Source organism: Seriola lalandi, unplaced genomic scaffold (assembly GCF_002814215.2).
Source record: "Seriola lalandi dorsalis isolate HSWRI2012SDOR001 ecotype SW California unplaced genomic scaffold, Sedor1 jcf7180002054576, whole genome shotgun sequence".
NCBI lineage: Eukaryota > Metazoa > Chordata > Actinopteri > Carangiformes > Carangidae > Seriola > Seriola lalandi.
Genome location: NW_019525129.1, coordinates 1325987 through 1333403, shown reverse-complemented (window position 1 = coordinate 1333403; position 7417 = coordinate 1325987). Strand labels below are relative to the sequence as shown.

General features: G+C 43.2%; 8 non-coding genes across 8 annotated transcripts; all 8 read right to left on the bottom strand.

Moving 5' to 3' along the window:
• Positions 1 to 627: 627 nt before the first annotated feature.
• trnam-cau (transfer RNA methionine (anticodon CAU)) lies at positions 628 to 700 on the bottom strand. Its single transcript has one exon. It is a non-coding gene; the product is annotated as a tRNA-Met (tRNA).
• A 238-nt stretch (positions 701 to 938) lies between these two features.
• trnag-gcc (transfer RNA glycine (anticodon GCC)) lies at positions 939 to 1009 on the bottom strand. The gene has a single exon. It is a non-coding gene; the product is annotated as a tRNA-Gly (tRNA).
• Positions 1010 to 1728: 719 nt separating this feature from the next.
• Positions 1729 to 1801, bottom strand: trnam-cau (transfer RNA methionine (anticodon CAU)). Its single transcript has one exon. It is a non-coding gene; the product is annotated as a tRNA-Met (tRNA).
• Positions 1802 to 4266: 2465 nt separating this feature from the next.
• On the bottom strand, positions 4267 to 4339 carry trnam-cau (transfer RNA methionine (anticodon CAU)). Its single transcript has one exon. It is a non-coding gene; the product is annotated as a tRNA-Met (tRNA).
• A 128-nt stretch (positions 4340 to 4467) lies between these two features.
• On the bottom strand, positions 4468 to 4538 carry trnag-gcc (transfer RNA glycine (anticodon GCC)). Its single transcript has one exon. It is a non-coding gene; the product is annotated as a tRNA-Gly (tRNA).
• Positions 4539 to 5151: 613 nt separating this feature from the next.
• trnam-cau (transfer RNA methionine (anticodon CAU)) lies at positions 5152 to 5224 on the bottom strand. The gene has a single exon. It is a non-coding gene; the product is annotated as a tRNA-Met (tRNA).
• A 265-nt stretch (positions 5225 to 5489) lies between these two features.
• On the bottom strand, positions 5490 to 5560 carry trnag-gcc (transfer RNA glycine (anticodon GCC)). The gene has a single exon. It is a non-coding gene; the product is annotated as a tRNA-Gly (tRNA).
• A 619-nt stretch (positions 5561 to 6179) lies between these two features.
• Positions 6180 to 6252, bottom strand: trnam-cau (transfer RNA methionine (anticodon CAU)). Its single transcript has one exon. It is a non-coding gene; the product is annotated as a tRNA-Met (tRNA).
• Positions 6253 to 7417: the final 1165 nt, after the last annotated feature.

The following is a 7417-nucleotide window of genomic DNA, read 5'->3' as shown; positions in this document are numbered from 1 at the left end:
TTTTGTTACCACAATGTAAAATTATCCCAAAATTATCCAGGTAGCCCAACGACTCTTAACGTCTGTTGTGACAACATCCAGGAACCTTAACGAACCGAGTGACAGCAACGGCCTTAATGAGGACCCCACACTTGGAAAACTAAGACCTGGATGTTAGAGAATCTCTCAAACATCGGACAGCCGACCGTTTCCTCCAGATAAAGTACATTTACCCTTGAGAGGATACTGGTTGTATTTCTACTTTGATATCTTGACAGCTCTCTGGCCTTTCACAGAGGACCTGAGGTGCAGGCAAACGCAGCTTCACCAGTCGACTCTTATCATCTGTTGTGACAACATCCACGAGCCATAATGAACTGAGTGACAGCAATGGCCTTAATAAGGACTCCACACTTGGAAAACCAAGATCTGGATGTTTAAGTATCTCTCAACAACAACTCACTCTTTGGGCCTCTTAACACCAGTCAATCAACGTCTGAAAGCAGAAGACCACCTGAATATTGTTGCTGAATGTGTGGATACCTTGACATTCATTCTTCCCTTTCCTTTCCCACTGCTGCATCTACACAGTGTACATTGTACATAACTTCACACCAGTCCAGAAAAAGCACATGTGCAGCAAAAGGATGCCCCGTGTGAGGCTCGAACTCACGACCTTCAGATTATGAGACTGACGCGCTGCCTACTGCGCCAACGAGACCAGCAACAAGCTTAACCTAGGTGGGTAAAATCGAAAAGATCTCTCAATGTAATAAAGACACAAAAGACAAGTTGTCCCTCACACAAGAGTCACGGTACCTGTATCCAAGGAAATGCAGATTCAACAAAGACTACTTCGATTGCTATCATCATGTGCCACCTACAACACCGACTGCTTTGAGAGCAAAGGTTGGCCTTACCAATGAATAGTATGGTGCTATAAACTAAGTGAGCCTTAATGCATTGGCCGGGAATCGAACCCGGGCCTCCCGCGTGGCAGGCGAGAATTCTACCACTGAAACACCAATGCTTGCCTGCATGGGATTTTTACAACTGTACTGAAACGCCCAGTAAAACGGCCATTGGTCTCTGGCTGAACTGTTTGTCTGACAGTGAAATAGCTTTGTAAAGTCCCTCAGTCAACACCTATCTGGTGTCAGATTGGGAGGGTGGTGGGTTTCCCACCATTTCTGTAAGTTTGTTTGTGCTGCAGTTTGTGGTATTGGTACATTGCAGTTGTGTAATTCTTACATAAAAGCCCATTGTTCCAAAATATATTGTTTACCGTGACCGGCGACCTGGCGTCGGAAGCGCTTTGGTTCAACCGCACGACTTTTATCCAGAATCTGACCCAGAGGGAGAGGCTGCTGAAGAAGTTCAAACTCTACAACTGCTGTATAAAACTACCCCTGGCCTCAGATGGCCCAACGACTCTTATCATCTGTTGTGACAACATCCACGAGCCTTAATGAACTGAGTGATAGCAATGGCCTTAATAAGGACTCCACACTTGGAAAACCAAGATCTGGATGTTTAAAAATCTCTCAAAAACAACAACTCACTCTTTGGGCCCCTTAACACCAGTCAGTCAATGTCTGAAAGCAGAAGAACACCTTAATATTGTTGCTGACAATGTGGATACCTTGACTGTGTTTTGCCATTCTTCCCTTTCCCACTGCTACATCTACACAGTGTACATTGTACATGACTTCACACCAGTCCAGAAAAAGCACATGTGCAGCAAAAGGATGCCCCGTGTGAGGCTCGAACTCACGACCTTCAGATTATGAGACTGACGCGCTGCCTACTGCGCCAACGAGACCAGCAACAAGCTTAACCTAGGTGGGTAAAATCGAATAGATCTCTCAATGTAATAAAAACACAGAAGACAAGTTCACAAGAGTCAAGAGTCACAGTACCTGTATCCAAGGAAATGCAGATTCAACGTTGGAACTGGAGTGTCAACAAAGACTACTTCAACTGCTATGATCATGTGCCACCTACTACACCGACTGCTTTGAGAGCAAAGGTTGGCCTTACCAATGAATAGTATGGTGCTATAATCTAAGTGAGCCTCAATGCATTGGCCGGGAATCGAACCCGGGCCTCCCGCGTGGCAGGCGAGAACTCTACCACTGAATGCCTGCATGGGATTTTTACAACTGTAGTGAAACGCCCAGTAAAAGGGCCATTAGTCTCTGGCTGAACTGTTTGTCTGACAGTGAAATAGCTTTGTAGAGTCCCTCAGTCAACACCTATCTGGTATCAGATTGTGTCAGACTGCAACATGTACTGCGCTGACTACGGTACGTTACGGTTGAGAGGAATACACCAGTACGTTTTGCTTCTTTGTAAAAACATAAGGTTTCAATCTCAATAAAAGATATTAGGCAGTCTTGTTTAACTTCAGTGCACATAATTTTACAATGGTAATAACACACCACAAATGGAGTAACACATCCTCAAATACATTAGTTTAGCTGCTCTTTGATTTGTAAAGTTATAATAAATGAATTCAGATGAGTCATTTCTTTAGTAACGATCAAGCATTTATTTACATCAAATGAGGCAGTTATAATCAGTGATAATAAAAAAGCTGTAGGATTCACTGGATCCATAAAAAAAATTGTGAGACACAACATAGATATATGTTTGCAAGACTAAATGCCCTGTCCAGTTGTTTTAGTCAGTACAGGTATCTAGCCTATAGGAGCTTTGTGAGCTGGTGCTGGGGCTTCCTTGGTCGCAGAATCTGGGTCGTCATTCCAGCCTGCCTGGTCCAATGCATCAGTGCCGAGTTTCCTGACGCCACAGGCCAGTACGTGGGTTTTAGACTGGCCCATGATACAACCGGGACACATATCTGGATATGACCTCCTCCTTCTCGGGCCGCTCGAACTGTGCAGTGAGGTCCTCTGGGATGGAGATGGCCAAAGCAGCTTCTGTGTATGGTCCCAGGTCAAAAAAAGACTTTTTCAAATATGAGGTCCACCACATTCCGTGTTTAATAAAACACAAAAGATTTTGTTTACATTTTTCACTTTTTTGTTGTTGTTTTTTTTTTTTTTTACAAAACAACGACTGAAAGTCTGTTTCTAACTACCTCCTGACATTTTCTTTACTGTATTTTTTGTTGGTGGAACTGTCATAACATTATACGTGCAATACTTAATACAATGTGTACAAAACATTTTTTGGTTGAAAAATAAACTAATATAACACTTATAGAATGTCGGCTCAGTCTTAACTGGTGTAGCTCTGCATTCTCCCTTCATGGCCTTTGGAAGTTGGACCTTGAACAGTGGTTCACCTTCTTTTGTTTGGGCTTGTGCTCAGTCAGCATTTTCATTGTAGTACATGGCAGCCAGGTAGAGTCTGTGTGTACATACAGGAAAGCAACATAAAATGGTGAAACTTACAGCTCCCAAGTTTGAAGTTGGGTCTGGGAAAGTCGGTGCTGATCCATGCTTTATCTTCAGAATGTAGCGAATCCCACATTGTACTGGCCCTCGTTGAGAAAGCAGTCCGACGTGAAATGGTTAGCCCGCTACAACTCCTAAAGTGTCCATCAAAAATAAAATAAAACAAATCCACTGGGTCTTCAGATCCTCGGACGTAGGGGGAAAACAGACTTCTGTGTTGGTTTATACAGTCATCAACCGAGCAACTAGCGTGCTTCGCTCGTACCTTCGACACAGTTTTACCGGAACCGTGATGCGAGGGAATAAACGATAGCGGGTGCAAGGCGGACTCAGAGGGCGGAATACACACCTATCTCGGGGAGTGTCACCCACCTGGGGGGAGGTGTCATCTCCCTTCATGACGACATCAAGGGAAAATCTCCAATTGGCCTGTGTGAGCACACATTTTCTGAAAGGTGGTGCAAGCAAAAGACTGAGAAGATGGACTTTTCTCATGTTTGGGGGGTTTGTAGAAAGGCCAGGGACACATATTACTGATAGAAAACCATGGAAAAGTACATTTTGAATAATATGTCCCCTTTATTGAACTGAGTGACAGCAATGGCCTTAATAAGGACTCCACACTTGGAAAATAAAGACCTGGATGTTTAAGAATCTCTCAACAACAACTCACTCTTTGGGCCCCTTAACACCAGTCAGTCAATGTCTGAAAGCAGAAGAACACCTGAATATTGTTGCTGACAATGTGGATACCTTGACTGTGTTTTGCCATTCTTCCCTTTCCTTTCCCACTGCTACATCTACACAGTGTACATAGTACATGACTTCACACCAGTCCAGAAAAAGCACATGTGCAGCAAAAGGATGCCCCGTGTGAGGCTCGAACTCACAACCTTCAGATTATGAGACTGACGCGCTGCCTACTGCGCCAACGAGGCCTGCAATAGGCTTAACCTAGGTGGGTAAAATCGAAAAGATCTCTAAATTGAATAAAGACAAAGAAGACAAGTTGTCCCTCACACAAAAGTCACGGTGCCTGAATCCAAGGCAAAGCAGATACAAAGTCGGCACTGGCCGGGAATCGAACCCGGGCCTCCCGCGTGGCAGGCGAGAATTTTACCACTGAAACACCAATGCTTGCCTGCATGGAATTTTTACAACTGTAGTGAAACGCCCACTAAAGGGCCAGTAGTCTGGCCTTTCAGCTGAACTGTTTGTCTGACAGTGAAATAGCTTTGTAAAGTCCCTCAGTCAACACCTATCTGGTGTCATATTGGGAGGGTGGTGGGTTTCCCATCATTTCTGTAAGTTTGTCTGTGCTGCTGTTTGTGGTATTGGTACATTGCAGTTGTGTAATTCTTACATAAAAGCCCATTGTTCCAAAATATATTTTGTTACCACAATGTAAAATTATCCCAAAATTATCCAGGTAGCCCAACGACTCTTAAGGTCTGTTGTGACAACATCCAGGAACCTTAACGAACCGAGTGACAGCAACGGCCTTAATGAGGACCCCACACTTGGAAAACAAAGACCTGGATGTTTAAGAATCTCTCAACAACAACTCACTCTTTGGGCCCCTTAACACCAGTCAGTCAATGTCTGAAAGCAGAAGACCACCTGAATATTGTTGCCGACAATGTGGATACCTTGACATTCTTCTCTTTCCTTTCCCACTGCTGCATCTACACAGTGTACATTGTACATGACTTCACACCAGTCCAGAAAAAGCACATGTGCAGCAAAAGGATGCCCCATGTGAGGCTCGAACTCACGACCTTCAGATTATGAGACTGACGCGCTGCCTACTGCGCCAACGAGGCCTGCAATAGGTATAACCTAGTTGGTTAAAATCGAAAAGATCTCTAAATTGATTAAAGACAAAGAAGAAAAGTTGTCCCTCACACAAGAGTAACGGTACCTGTATCCAAGGAAATGCAGATTCAAAGTTGGCACTGGAGTGCTGGTGTGTCAAGAAAGACTACTTCGACTGCTATCGTCATGTGCCACTACAACACCAACTGCTTTGAGAGCAGCGGTTGGCTTTACCAATGAATAGTATGGTGCTATAATCTAAATGAGCCTCAATGCATTGGCCGGGAATCGAACCCGGGCCTCCCGCGTGGCAGGCGAGAATTCTACCACTGAAACACCAATGCTTGCCTGCATGGGATTTTTACAACTGTAGTGAAACGCCCACTAAAAGGGCCAGTAGTCTCTGGCTGAACTGTTTGTCTGACAGTGAAATAGCTTTGTAAAGTCCCTCAGTCAACACCTATCTGGTATCAGATTGGGAGGGTGGTGGGTTTCCCACCATTTCTGTAAGTTTGTCTGTGCTGCCGTTTGTGGTATTGGTACATTGCAGTTGTGTAATTCTTACATAAAAGCCCATTGTTCCAAAATATATTTTGTTACCACAATGTAAAATTATCCCAAAATTATCCAGGTAGCCCAACGACTCCTAAGGTCTGTTGTGACAACATCCAGGAACCTTAACGAACCGAGTGACAGCAACGGCCTTAATGAGGACCCCACACTTGGAAAACAAAGACCTGGATGTTTAAGAATCTCTCAACAACAACTCACTCTTTGGGCCCCTTAACACCAGTCAGTCAATGTCTGAAAGCAGAAGAACACCTGAATATTGTTGCTGACAATGTGGATACCTTGACTGTGTTTTGCCATTCTTCCCTTTCCTTTCCCACTGCTACATCTACACAGTGTACATAGTACATGACTTCACACCAGTCCAGAAAAAGCACATGTGCAGCAAAAGGATGCCCCGTGTGAGGCTCGAACTCACGACCTTCAGATTATGAGACTGACGCGCTGCCTACTGCGCCAACGAGGCCTGCAATAGGCTTAACCTAGGTGCTTAAAATCGAAAAGATCTCTCAATGTAATAAAGAAACAAAAGACAAGTTGTCCCTCACACAAAAGTCACAGTGCCTGTATTTATCAAAGGTAAGACACTTTATTTGTGATAAATATGAAAATACAGGATGAATTTACAGTCTGACCAGATTTCTGTTCAAACAGTTTGCTACGCTTACGATAACGTTACTGCTAGCTAATAATTCACTTGGTTCAGTGACGTGAAATAACTGATCTGTCAGTCCGGTTTGGTGTAATTACATGCTAAATGATGAATTAACATGGTCATGTTTTTTAGTAAAGTGTGTGGTATTATGTTTTTACGTCATAGTATCATGTTATGATATGAAAACATCTTGTCAGTAAGTTTCTGACAACGGCGTGTCGACGTTAGCTCAGCGGTTAGTGACCGATGAAGCATATAAGTCTGTGGAGTGTGGGGAAATTACGTGTTAAATCATGAATGAACATGAACTTATTTTACACTTATCTGGATAGTATTGATGTTGAGACGTAATATAATCTTATATACAGCTTGTATGATAACTCGCCAGCAACGCTCGTTTGGTACTGTCTGTCTGACCAATTACAGCCTATATGTGCGGTCCAAAAGAGCTTTATTACTAAGCTATTGATACACAACAACACAACATCATGCTGAACCACAAATGGTTTTTGTTTACAAACTTAGCATTTTTCTTTCATGTCTGGAAATAATTAACTATGGCATTACCAGAGTATCAGAGTCAACTGAAGTCTGACTACAGTATTGATCAAATGTATGTTTTCTCACTCTTTCCAAACATTTCTCTTGCTTCCTCACTCTTTCTCCTCTTAAATACACAAGTACTTTTCCACCTCTTCTTGAATCTCTCCCCATCCCCCTTCTTTGTCACACAAGTGTGTGCTCTCTCTCTCTCTCTCTCTCTCACACACACACACACACACACACACACACACACACACTGTGCTTTTGAACTGTTTTAAGTGAAGTTCAGAGATCAAAGAGGATCTACAGCAGCAACATTTCTGATAGGCCATGTGATGTGAGAAATACCTGAAATATCAGTACGTTTTTCAAAAGTAGCTTCCTAAAATAAACCTAATATTCTATTGTTTTTATGGGTAGGTCAAGATGCACA